Source organism: Siniperca chuatsi, linkage group LG3 (genome assembly GCF_020085105.1).
Source record: "Siniperca chuatsi isolate FFG_IHB_CAS linkage group LG3, ASM2008510v1, whole genome shotgun sequence".
In the NCBI taxonomy this organism is placed as follows: Eukaryota; Metazoa; Chordata; class Actinopteri; order Centrarchiformes; family Sinipercidae; genus Siniperca; species Siniperca chuatsi.
The window spans coordinates 19,671,703-19,686,270 of NC_058044.1; the positions used below are offsets into that span (position 1 = coordinate 19,671,703).

General features: G+C 39.3%; 1 protein-coding gene across 9 annotated transcripts in view; it reads left to right on the forward strand.

Annotated features, from left to right (window-relative positions):
- LOC122873718 (alpha-1,6-mannosylglycoprotein 6-beta-N-acetylglucosaminyltransferase B) overlaps nt 1-14,568 on the forward strand; it is a 108,215-nt gene that overhangs the window by 69,858 nt on the left and 23,789 nt on the right. The gene's annotated exons all lie outside the window — the stretch shown is intronic.

The window sequence follows — 14,568 nt, forward strand, 5'->3', positions numbered from 1 at the left end:
TCTGAGAAGTGACGTGTGGAAGCATTTTGGATTAAACACCATAGATGGGGGAGCCCTAGTAGATCTTCTGATAGAGCACGCGCCCCATGTACCATGCTGAGTCCTTACCTCAATGGTCTGGGTTCAAATCCAGCCCGTGGCCCTTTGCTGCATGTCATCCCATCTCTCTCCCCCTTTCCTCTCTAACTTCAGCTGCGCTATAAATAAAGTAAAAAAAAACAAAACCCACCATAGATGAAAAATTCATGGATACAGGTGAGGCTGTTTGCTGACTGTGTAAAATGCAACTGCCTTAGAGTAACATAAAAGGCAGTGGAGGCAACCCACAATACGTAATTTGACAAACAAACGAACAATTATGTGATTTCTTGATTTTTTTTTCTTGACAGCCCAATCAAAACATACTAATTGCAAAAAGAAGTAAGCCTTCAGTGTTTATACAGTGTCTGTTTGATGTAGCCAAAGAGCTTGTGTAGTAGCTTTAAATTTACGTTAATCTTTTGTTTTCATTTTTTGTGATTCTTTTACCCAGGTATTACCCAATTTGTGCTTATAAAAAAGATAAAATATAAAATATGACTGTAGTACAACTGTGCCACTATAACTGCATCAGCCTTGCTTTGGATAGTGTCCCATCAAACTTATTAAAACACTTTCTTTCTTTTTTTTTACGAGGTTATTATGCAACTGAGTTAGACAACATAAAAGATGGAGTAACTCACTGACAGATCGGGGAAACCTTAATAGGTACTGTAGGGTGAGGCTGAAAGAACTAAATTCATTCTTCGGTTAAGAGAAATAATGAGCCCTGGCTTGAAAGATTATAAACCTCATAATGGTTCTTAATTGGTTCTCAGTGCAATGGTGCATGACCACTACTGATAAATTAGTGTGCAGCACCTGCAGAGCAAGCACATCGTCATCAATTTTGATGTTGGGAAAGTATGCAGTCATGCATTAAAGGAAAATATCAATAGTTACATCATCAATTATGTGCATCATAAAACTGAATAGTGGTGTTCTCACATTCTGGCTTCTTATATTATTTTTCCCACAAATTGTTTTATTTCACTTTTACGACTTTTATCAGTGATTTGTTATGAACATAACAGCTTTGTCTGTGTACTAGGTCAGTGTCAACTCTGTATTCTTTATTTTTAAGCATTAGATATTTAATTTTGTCTAAAAAAAACCTAAAGTAAGTTAAATGACATTCAAACCAGAGACACCAATTTATCACGTACGTGCCAAGCACTGCTAAAAATGCGGTCAGAAACCTCTTATTATCCACATTTTCCTTCAGCAAACTTGACAGTGCTTGTTAGTTAAATCGGGGCCCTTGTTATTTCCCCTTTCATTGAAAAGAGACTGCAGCTGATGTGAGCAAAGTCAAGCATAATTGGGTTTGGTACCTACATATTCCTCATGAGGTGTCCTTGGAGTTGTTAAGTGTTAACACAAGAACCCAAAGCATTTTGCTAAATGATGCTGTCAGTGTCTCCTCTTCCTAATGGCTGAAAAAGCGACAGGCTGTCAAAGCCAGGCTCAAACTGATGTCAGTACACCTGATATTTCTGTGCCCTCTCCGAGAAGAAAATTGGGCCGTTTTAGGGCAGCCAGCCTTGAAATTAGGCTGAGCGAAGAAAGGTGTTGATTTCGCTCAATGTAAACAAATTGCTCTCTTTTCTCTCACCTTTACTTTTTTGTTTGATTTCCCACTTTGTCTCACTTTAGCCTTTTCCTCTCACTCTATCTGGTTTGTGCAGCAAATTATGGGTAATAACTGAACTCAAGGAGGGAAAGATAGTTATTAAACACACTGGCAGTTCTTTTTGCGGATGCCTACAGTATCAGTGCAGACAGATGCTGTTCTAACAACTTATTTACCAATTCTTCACCAACAAACCAACACTGTGTTTCTGTTCCATTTGTCTAATGGAGAGATGTGAGCAGACATATGAAACTACATAACATCTATGTCCTATAGAAACCACATTCCACCACTTTTTATTTCTCAGTATCTTTTATTCTTTGTTGAATTAAAATCATGAATATGATGGATTTGAACCCTGCCTGAGACCTGAGCTGGGTTCTCATGGTGAGTCTGAACAAACTGTGCAGCTCCTGGCCCTTTTTGCATGGACCTCCCAAGTCCTCCCAATTAAATGACCAAATAAATTGTAATTGCCCTTCAAAATGACACATACAAGGGTTTTCTGATCTGATGCTTCTATCGGCAGGACATCATTTGTCAGTGCCTTCCAAAGCTGTTACAAATCACTGTAAAACTGTTTTCTGATCTTGCACAGCTATAGTTAAGGTCTGGTAAGGTTTAGTACAAAAACTTGGTTGGGGTAGGGGAAAGATTGTGGTTTGTCTACAAGTCTACAGCCATGCTAACTGCTCTGTGAAGCTGCACTGAGGCACAGCAGTGCTGTGAACTAAATTCTAATGTCTGCATGCTAACATAGAGGATTCATTGTCTGGGGACCATGAATGTCTGTGAAAAATTAATGTTGAGATATTTCAGCCTGAACCAAAGTGATTGACCAACCGATCGACAGACCAACATTGCCAACCCTAGAGCCACGCCACTAGCATGGCATGAATCTATTCGGTTAAGGTCAGGTGTCATTTGTGATAGGAGTACAAAACGGGAACCAAACAGCGGTCTCCCTTGTCAAAGGTTGCCGTTTTGATGACCCATAATCCAACATAACTTCCTCCTTCAGCCTTTTTGGCTTTACAACAACAACACAGTATTTCCTCCTTTGCTCACAACAGAACAAATGGCCGCTAGAGGGCTTTGTCACTTCCATGTAAACTAATGTTGTTTTGGGGGCATTTGCTGAAATGACCGATCTTTTTTCATGGGTATACAGTCTCAAAAATTTTCAGTATGCAACAAAATCTGCAGTATCACTTTAAGTCTGTGCCAATGTTTCTTTCCACCCCATCAGATTTAAGACTGTTGATGCTTTTGCATGGCTGCCCCAGAGACATATCAGCTCTATGTGTGAACAAACTTGCTAATTAACACTTGTCAAGTCCGAATGATAGCTGCTAAAGAAAAGTTATTGAGGCATAGATGAGAGGTGGGTTTATTCTCTGTCGTTTGACTGCCACTGGAAAAGTCTTTTCTCTAGTGCCAGTGTGGAAAGTCTAATTTCAGGTGTGAGCTCGAGCTCAATTCAGGCAGCTGAGTGCAGCTTCAGAGGGTCAATGGTCTACAACACACATCGATAAAAATTTGTTCTCAGTTGGTGCTCTGCCCTGTCAGCTGGGTAAAACTAATGAGCTCACTTGAATACGCTGTGTGTGTGTGTGTGTGTGTGTGTGTGTGTGTGTGTGTGTGTGTGTGTGTGTGTGTGTGTGTGTGTGTGTGTGTGTGTGTGTGTGTGTGTGTGTGTGTGTGTGTGTGTGCGTATGTGTATGTGTGTGTGTGCGTGTGTGTGTGTGTGTGTGGTGATGGAATGTGGGATGGCACTCGAGCGAAAGGCATCTGCCTGCTGTATCACTTGACTGGCACTCTGCTTCTGTTTCATTCCATCCTGAGTGCCGGTAGCAGGTTGCAAAGTGGATTTATCTGATCTGCACCATGTGTGAGAGCATAATGATATGTAGATCTGCCAAAGTATCTATTTACACACTAATATCCCTCTATATGCTTTTTCATACGTGTGTGTGTGTGTGTGTGTGTGTGTGTGTGTGTGTGTGTGTGTGTGTGTGCGCGCTGTGTGGTCTCACACGTGTATCCATCGGTGTGTGTGTGTGCGTGTTTACAATTCCCTCGACTTCCTCCGTCACAACCAATGCCGACTCTTATTCTTCTTGATTTAGTGGGATTAGATCAAAAGTTGCTGATGAAAGGAAAAGAGCAGACCGCCTGACGTCTTGGGAGACACAGCAGGAGCTTGCTTTATTAGCAAAGGGTGCATATGCAGTGTGCGTGCGTGCGTGCGTGCGTGCGTGCGTGCATGCGTGTGTGCGTGCGTGCGTGTGTGTGTGTGTGTAAATACGTTTATCTGTAAATTCACATTTCGTTCAGAGACCAAAGTCAGTCCATGGAGGTTATAGAGGTGTATTTTCCCATTCTTATTTTCACTTCATTGTATAGCTGCCTCTCTCTCTCTCTCTCTCTCTCTCGCTCAATTTAATTAAATTCAATTGGGCATGGGAAACAGACGTTAACATTGCCAAAGCATGTGTGAAATAAAATAAAAACATACATCAACAGAAGACATGTAGACATGTGCTATTAAAGTATATACTGATAGGTAAGATAAGATAATAATAATAATATTTTTTTATTGTAGACTTGCAGTTAATAATACAAATACAAATAAGTGAAAACTACATAAACATTGCAACAATTTTTTTTAAATGAGTGTGTGTGTGTGTGTGTGTGTGTGTGTGTGTGTGTGTGTGTGTGTGTGTGTGCGTGCGTGCGTGCGTGCGTGCGTGCGTGTGTGTGTGTGTGTGTAGATCATTCACTGTCCCCCAGGTTGTGGCATGTTGATATATTTTGCAGCAAGTCTCCTTCTCCTAGGAGTATTTTTAATTTTGAGAGGTCATTTAGCTCTTTGAATTCTGAGATTGCAGAGTTGAACTTGTTAAAGTAAACGTTCCTTATCCCGTAGGAAGTGCATCTCTGTCTCAGCCTCACCTGTCAAACAGTGACCACATATTCTGTTTTCTTTTGGTTGCCATGATTTTTTGTGTCTTGCTTTTTCAATTGCCAGTTTGTGGTCGCTGAGCCTGTACTTGGTTAGGATCTGTCTCTGCTTTCTGTCTCTGACAGTAGAGAGATATGCTGCCAATTCATAATCTCTTTTTAGGGCCAAATAACATTCTGATCTACTTTGGCTTTTAGTTTCTTCTTTCCAATATTCCATATAGGTTTCTTTATATTGTGTTATAATTTGGTTTGCTCTGATTGGTGTTTGGAAAGCAGTGTTGTTGTGAGACTGGTCAGAGTGTGTGTGTGTGTGTCTCTCGCTCTCGCCCTCTCTCTCTCTCTCTCTCTCGCCCTCTCTCTCTCTCTCTCTGACTACCCGCCCCTTGCGACTAACTTGTGATTTCTCCTTTCACCTTGCTCCCCCATCTTTCTCTCTGTCTTTCTCCCCCTGCGTCTCTAATTCTCCCTCTCTGCACTGGAGCTCTTCTTCTGAGAATTTTATTATCTCTGACAGGAGTGTTGAATGTTTTCCTCTCCCTTCTTTCATCTCTGATTCATCCCTCCCTCTGATGCTCTCTCTCTCTCTCTGTATTGGTGTTTATGATGCCTTGCGGCTCCCTTATCTAATGTACCCTGCCTTGGCTGATAACTGGGGCCTGTCAGCTGCTTCTGTCACTGCCGTATATGTATGTATGTTTCGATGCGTGTGAGTGCTTGTGTGTAAAAGATTGTGTCGAATGGTATGCACGTATCTGCTTATGTGTGTGTGTTTCAAGTAAGATAAACTTTGCCAACACACACACAGATTGCCATCCCCTGGGTGTAATCAGAGGCGGATGTGGAAACAGATGATTACATGGATGTTTGAGTGTTTGATTACGCTCTGTGTGTGTGCGTGTGTGTGTGTGTGTGTGTGTGTGTGTGTGTGTGTGTGTGTGTGTGTGTGTGTGTGTGTGTGTGTGTGTGTGTGTGTGTGTGTGTGTGTGTGTACTCAACTATCATTTGATTGAGCTGAGAATTAAGTTGATAGTTGGTATTTACTTTTTCAGGCAGGAATTTTTAATATTCCAGCTATGCATGCACATGCACACAGACATTATCACCTACACACAAACACACTCACATCACTGAAGTAACTTCTTGACATGTAAAGTAGACTTGTCTTCCTAAAATGGGAGTGTTATACTGCCAACAGCTGCCTCCAGGGTCCACACATAAGAGGATCAAGCTGGTGTTGCACAATTTTGTCATCATGTCACGGTGATAAACTTTTTAACCATATTCATCTCTGCGAGTTTTAAGGCAGAAACTTTTTGATGTTACCTTATGCAATACCAAGGCAACATTTTCATGACATTTAAGATTTTTTGGTTTCACTATTTGATTTTTGCATGGCCCTTCTTTGAATAGTCAGTGAGGCTTGTACACATGTACACATTTTGCATACCAAGTCCACATTTCCCTCAAAGTAAAATCTGCAAAACAATCCTGATGAAAGATTTAGACATGTAGTTCTATTTCACACCATTGTTACTCTCTACATGTGCTCCCTCGGCTTGACCGCTCTCCTATATGGAAAGTGATTACCATATTGTTTTCTATATTTGTTTTCTTTCCTGACAGAGTGAGGTCTGTTTACATTTTTCTTGCATGCATAATACCTGTGTAAATGAATATCGGTTGTCTAGGTAAGACATCAAAACAAAAAATGAAGTTGAAAATGCTTCATCCAAATTGTAAATTGTATGTATGTAATGGTTCTGAAACTGACCTGAATAAGCAATTTGGATGTCCTGTAAAGTCCAGCGGGTTGTTTTAATTTGCTTTGACTTGCTTTAATAATGAAAGACAAGTGTGAAATCAAAAATGTGATTCAAATAAAGTGCTTAGCTTTGAATGTCAAAACATTTTCATCACATTGATGTGCAATGAAGAGAACATTCTGCCAGTGGCATTTTTTTCTTTGATAATAGAAGTTGAAGAAAATGTGTATAGACACAACATAGTTAATACAGTATAGAGCTCTAGGCACCAGAATATACTGTATTTTTTTTTTTACAATTTCTTTTTCTTTTATGGAGCAAAAGCCCAGTAGAACAGTAAATATGAAGTGAACCAGGCCACAATAAAATCTAGATTTGATCTGATGCCAAACATAACCAGCAGTCTATTTTGTCATGTTTGGGAATCTTTTTTTTATGGTATGATACACACAAAGACACAAGCACATATACACACCCACTCTGTGCAGTGCTTGTCATAGTCTCAGCTGCTTCCATCCCCTTCTCACTGCCGACCCCGTCTCGCCCTCTGTCAGCCAGGACGGTTGGGATGACATTAGCTGACAGCACTGATTGGAATGCCCTTCAACTTTTGTGTCATGCAGATAAACACACACAGACACACACACACACACACACATCACAGACTCTTAAATACAGTGCAAATGCACATATGAGTACACAAACTGTACTCACACATACGTGCACACAACACTAAGTCAGTCACACACATCCCGGTGGCCAGTATGGATCATCTGTTCTCTCAGTGTTGCCAGCTGAGAGGAATCTCTTCACCCCACAGTGACACATGGCCAGCTGTTTGGTTGGTGACACACACATAAAAGACCAAGGAGCAGGAGTGAGAAAGAATAAAATATCTCTATAAAATATGTTTTTGCACCACTTAACCGAGATACACACACTACACACAGTTTGTACAGTAATAGACCTATGGGCAACATGGCCAATATTAGGTCTCCACAAGCACTGTGTGTTATTGCTCATTTTGTGCATTTTGAGCAACACCCTACTAAATTGCTCCTTAGGAGATCAATACAGTCATTTGGTATTGAAAGGAATAACTATATAGCACCATGCATAGGAAAACATAACTAGTAACAAACACACACACGCACACACACACACAAATTGCAAACACATACATACAGAGTTTCACTGAGATTCAGTTGATTGTTCATATACTGAAAGAGCAAAGAATTCAAAGTTTCTTAAATCTGAGAAAGTTGATGATGTTAGACGGAGAAGGAAGGAATGTCAACACAGGATTTGATATATTTAATATTTGATATATTGTATCCTGTTTTACAGTTAACATTAGGGCTGTTTCATATGGCTGAGATTAATATCATGATACTAATAAGAATATTATATATATTATGTTATATATCAGTCTAGTGTTTATCACAAGATGGCAAATGTGAAAAAAATCGCAAATTAAATAATCAAACTGATAACATCCGTTATATTTGGAGGGCTGAGGAATTGGTTCAGCACACGCTGCGCATCACAGCTGTAAACGACCAGCTCCCATCAGAGTTGTCTTCTTGGATAACAACCAAAACGCTTCAGTTTGATTAATGACTGCAGTGGAATAACTGCTTTTGCCACATCCTACTGATGTCCTTGTATTTCCAATTTTGCCAGTTTTTTTTTCTGTCAACAGTGGCATAGAAACCCTGTTGAAAATGTTTCATGAGCACTGGACCATGCCATGTTACTTTCAGATTGTAGTGCACCTTCAACAAATGCATTAGCATCACTGTTTTTCTGCACAACTGCTGGTTTACTATATGAACAGTGGTTTATTTAAATAGGCTGTATATATTCTGAATACTCTTTACAGTAAATAAATATTAGGAAATATGAATTGGTACGCTACTCTTTTGCCCTCCCTCATTCATGTATTCTCACACTCTATGGTAATTCATTGCCTGTGTGTGTGTGTGTGTGTGTGTGTGTGTGTGTGTTCATTCTGAGGGCTCGTTGACTAGATGCCAGCCAGGAGACAAGAGAACCTTGGGTAATTGGACTCCTGTGTGGCCCTGCATGGCACTGGAATTGTGTCTGGGATGGCTGCCATCCTAAGCGTGTGTGTGTGTGTGTGTGTGTGTGTGTGTGTGTGTGTGTGTGTGTGTATGTGTGTGTGTCAGCATTAAAGCGTTTACAGTAATGTGTTTATAGTAAAGTATAATGTTGATACGCACTATACGCTATATGACTCTACACACAACCCAACTGGATTTGAGTTATATATTCTGATTTTACATTGGGTTTAATGCTGTGATTTGTATCTGATTTGTTAACTGACTTTGTATTTGTTTGTTTTTTTTCAATCTTAATTATCAATTTAGCATTTTTAAAATAGACATTTGCAGACATTTTCAAAAGTCACAGTTTCAACTTTAACCATCACAATCCTTTTAAAAGTGTGCCAGCATCTGGGTACATGGGAAACAGACGCAGCAAACAGAACCAGTAATGCAAATGCCTGCTTCGAACCTTGCCGGACTGCAGATCTAGTTTTGACTTCATACTTCAAAGTTAACAATCTGAAAGCTTCTTGAGGGCTGAATTCTAAAACACAGATTTGGACGGCTGAATATGTACATAAGATGATAGTTTTGAAAATGTTTTTTAATTAGTTATAAAATCTGTTTTACAAAATTCAGACATAACTCAGCAAAACATTCAGTTTCACTAATACAAATACAGATTCAGAACATTCAGTATAATTGAACTTTATTGGCCTAATGACACAACTTTCATCACCTACCTTACCGTAACCACAAAACATTTTTTGTTTGAGTTTAACAAGCCTGACATTGTCTGTTTCTAACACAGGGACAGTGTGTCCAATTAGCTATGCATCCAAATTTAGTTGAATGCCATTGAATTGTCCTTTACAAGGTGTGAGCCGGGTGTTAATACTGTACCAACCTCTATCAACGGGTGAATTTAATGGACAGCTGGTTCAGCTGAGCTTTGTACAAATACCATCCAGAGGTCAGGTATTCAATGTCATTTCATCAGCAAAAGTGTCCTTCAGTGTTCCTTAACAAAAGAGAGGAAAACATTTGACTAAAGAATAAACAAATCATTTTCACTCATGGCTGATATGCTATGGTTGAATAGCTGCCAAAAGAGAAGGATTAGAGGAAAAGAATGAGAGGAAAAGGCTGCTGATGGAAAATGAAGAACCGAGGAGCTGCTGTTTTCTCAGCTGTTGGTACATTACAGTCTGTGTTTTTCTTTCTTTTATTCTTTTCAATCCAAATTAGCATTACTGCAATCCTGTTCTCACTGGCCTCATTGTCCCTCTTCTCTCTGTTATGACAGACAGACATACAGGTAGACTGACTGAGCCAACAACATACAGGTAAACAAAAGGAAAGAAAGGAAGAGTGCAAGCGCTGCGTAATGAAAATAGATTGTACATATTATGTTATTACATATTATGTTATTGCTGGTTTTCCTCAATAAATAACCCGTGATGATAAAGCGATCATCACAAACTGTGTGTATATGTGCTCGATTGGGTGTGTGATACAAAGCGTTGATGAGGGTATATATGAATTTAATGACAAATGAATAGAGCATGTTATTGATACAACAACTCCAAGCTAATAGTCTCAACCTGTAGTCCTAAGTTGGTTATTTTTCATTCTTGGGGCATTAATAAACTGACAATATGTGTAATTTTGTCAGTAGTGCCCATATGTCAGTGCATTGACATAAACACAAACACAGATTGTCACCTTAACTCCACATCTCTAAAACAAAGCTTCTTTTCTGTGTTTTTGAGAGTATTTAATAAAGACAGAATATGATGTGGATGTTCACTACAACTGTGCAGCTATGTACTTAGGAACTGAAACAAGCTGTGAACTAAAGCAGTGGTTTGAGCTTAGGAACTAAGGCATACTTTTATATAAAACTTCTATAACAAGTATAAATAAAGCTGTAGGAAGCTTGCTTTTTCCCTGTCATCACTGAAATGTGATTGGTTTTCACTGAATGGACTCTTCAGATAGGCCTCTTTAACTATGAGCGTTCTCCATTATCTATAAGGATGGAGGCAGACATTGTATCGCTAATGGAAGCAAGACTAATGAGGGGCACCACACTCCAGGCAGAGTGCACACTTGAAATCCCATCATGCTATTCCATAATGTGTTACAGGGCTACAAACCGCAGATGGCGGCTATCTTCTGAAATGCTTGGATACAGGCAACATTACAGTTGTGATTTTTAAAACTGAAGGATTACATTGCACGTTATTGGTTGAAATGTAAGAAACGTCTAAAGTTCTGCTGAAGCTAATATGAGGCTTCAGCAGTTTGAGTTAGAGAAATACAGTTTCCAAAGTTACAGTCTTTTTAGTACAAAGTTCCCTCTTTGTGCTTCACCAGCAGTGTTTCCTTGCTGAGCTATAGTGAAGGGATAGTAACGCCAAGAGAAAAATTCATCTAAAGGACTGCAGCTTTGGAAGATGCCCACTTGATTTGTCTAATTCAGACAGCTGAAGCTTCATATTATCTTCCACTGAACTTTAGAATGCATTTTTGCACAGAACGAGGACTGTGGATTTTATCCCAAATCACTTACATTGTAATCACATTAGGAAGGCATCTTTTCACAGCCAGCATGGAAACGAGGAATGATAACAGCGACCAAAAACCGTTTCAATGTACATATTGACATTTTTTGAAGACAGACATGAAAAAATGTAAGCCTGTCCTTTAAAAAATGTTGTTAAACTGAAAACAGTAATAATTTCGGCACACGATTTTGATGTCTTTTGACAAAAGTACATTGTTTAGTTAAATATTGTCATTTTAGTCAACGAAAAGTAACAACAATTATGTCTAATTTCTAATCTTTAATGAAAGCTTTACAGTGTGGGTTCATGTAGCATCCGGATCATTTTAGCATTTAATAATATAGTAATACACATGAAAGTGGAATTGAATAAATGTGGAATATAAATTTTTTTTTATTTTGTTTTTGTTTTTATACATACAGAGAAATGTGCCTGGATAACTAATATATTCATAAACCTACTACTTGCTACTACGTGATCCTAAAAGTTCATTCTTGACTTTGGGAATATAATATCAATTTGACAAAATAATCTTAACTCTGGGACCACTCACTAGCTTCCAACCACATCTCACAGTCCTCTTTGTGAAGACAAAGAGATGCAGTTCAAAACTCCAGAAAAGGCTAGTAAGTGGACTTTTGAGTTCAGATTATTTTGTCACATTGCTACTAGTTACAGTGGTTGTTTATATTAGTACACCAGACAAAAACACTCCCTTCCCATACTTGTGTAGAAAGCACATGCTGCTGTTGATTAACAGTAGTACCACATTTTTCACTTCAGTCACTACATCAAACTCTTTTATCCATGTGTTTTCACTGCTGTCTGGTGGTGGTTAGCAGCTGCCAGCAGAGCTCCTGTAAGTGCTGCCTTGCAACACTATCAAATGACCCTTTGGATATGCAGTGCAGCCAAAAAGACTCCCATGTAAAACTAGCATAGCGAGATGAAATTCACTGGGAGTACGAATTGCATTACAGTCTCCATTAGCCTTTGGCCTCATCTGTCACAGAAATAAGAGCTAAGTAAGAGCTAGCAGACCGCTTACAGGTCAAAAATCCAATAGCAGGTCTGTCGGCACGCTACCTGAGAGGCCCCCAGTCAATCAATGAGTTGAAACTGAAACAAGGATGTGAAAATGGACACAGTACACCACACACTTACACTAAATAATATCTCTTCTCTCCTTTGGTTTGTTCTGGCGTGTGTGTGTGTGTGTATGTATTACTCATGTTGTGGGACATAAATCTGTTTACACAGTCACATTGTGGAGACTTGCCTTCCTTTTGGGGACAAATTGCAAGTCCTCATAACGTAAAGCATTAAATTTTAGGGTGAAGACTTGGTTTAAGGTTAGGGAAATGTTAGGTTTATCGTAAGGTTAGGGTTAGGGTAAGTCTGTGTTTGTTTGTCTTGTTGTAATCAAAATAGACTCTTGGTAGGAAGTGGTAGGATTGTATCTATCAATAGACAGACAGGCAGACATTTGGATCTCACAACACAGCAAGTATAGATCATACACACATGAGCACTTATACAGTTAAGCACCTGACACACACACACACACACACACAACCTAAGTTTTTCTCTTTCTATTTTCTCTCTCTCTCTCCCTCCATCCATTGACCATCTGTTGTTGTTGCTGATGTTGCTGCTGTCATTACACATTCAGCTCTTTTCATCCTGTTTGAATTATGTTTTGCCAAAGGCCTCCCCAGTGCCCCTGGCTTGACTTTGATTGAACTCAGCATTACCCATGCGATACTATCTCATCAACAAACACACTTTTAATACAACTTTCAGTCAAAACATAATTTTAGTTGTTTGGTTTTTTTTTTTACTTCACTCCAGGGGATTAGATTTTTATCTTTAATATGAGAAACTCTTTCCCAAAGCAAAGGGAGATGCAAACAGTGATGGGCATTTGATTATTTCACATCATCACCTTGTTGGGTTACTTTGTCATGCAGTCGCCCAAAGATTTTGAAGGACATGCCGGTGGTCTTTGTCATTTTGGCACACAATGCAAGTTCCCTCAAACTGTGATTACTACAGTTAATTTTTGTTCAAATTCCTCTTAATGCTCCAGCTCTGGCCTCATAATGCCATCTGACAGTCTGTTTCTCTCACTTGTGTTGGTGTGTAGCTCAGCAGGTTGAGCGTAAAAGCTCCAGGGTTAGGGACTTGATTTCTTCAAGGGGCATGCATTAAAGAAAGTATACTTTTGGTGTTTTAAAGTGGCACAATTCTTTTGAGAAAAAAAAGTTTCTGTATTGTATGCAAAGATCTCATTGCTGTGGTGTCTCCACTTCTGCACTTCTCAGAGATCAACTGTCAATCAAAGAGGGTTTTCTGCTGATGAAGTTTAGTCTCTGTAGCTGGCGCTCTTTGTCTATTCAGCTATCACTGCTCATGCTAACCACTCAGTTTTTCTGCTGATGGGAATGGGAATGAGTAATTCAGCACTCCTTGTTTTTCAGATGATTCCAGTTGACATCAAGTAACATTTGTAAACATTTAATGGTCCAGTGTGTTACATTTAAATCTGTCCATGGGGAAAAAAAATTTCAGCAGATATCTTAGTTACAAGATTAATCTAGCAAGGCAGTTTTTTGATTAGATGTGTGGTATTTATTCAAATTGGGGAAATCCCACGATCTCTAGAAAGCATTAGCTCAAGTTGGCTGGCTGACTCAACAGGGACCAGAAATTGTCTCTGTTGCTAGGTCGTTATTAAGGGTCAGCCTACTTGCTGGAGTAGTAAACTAGGTTTCATTACATTCGATTCTACTGACTGATTGTTTTCCAGTTATTAGTCAGTCCCCATGTGTTTCCAGGGAAACAACAATTTTTTTTTTCATTTTTTACATTTTTATTATATCTTTTATTTTGTTGGTGACTGTTGTATAATCATAATATTTCATTCGAGGGTGAGCTTTAACAGGCGGTCCTGACCACATCACTGCCATGCCAATAATGACGTTCAAACGCACCCCGATCCGCCTCTGGGTCCAGGGGAAGGGGGGTCCAGGGGAAGGCCTGCAAAAAAACAAGACAAGCTAGAGTGCCTGTACTTCCCTGGAGCCTGCTGGTTCTTTGGGGACACATCACTAACAATTTAGGTTAATTTTAGCTTGCAAAAGAGCTCTCTATCAGAGTTCTGGCTGACCTGACCATTGATGGAGCATAGACAGGTAGAAGCTGACTCGTGTCGTCTGTGGTTATTTTGATTCAACACCTGTAGAATTATGTGAACACACCATAGAAAAACTTGTCACCTCGCAAAAGACTATAATAGAGGACTAATACACATTTTCATAATAAATGGATGAATAAAACCAAAATAAAAGTCCTATCCTTCCACTGGTAAGTGTACACTACACATAAATACCCCAGAATAGGGGGAAACAATATATAAAGATAAGTTCAAACCTTTTTTTAATAAAAAAAAGGTGACACCCTCAGCACCCCCCATTTCACATGCTGAT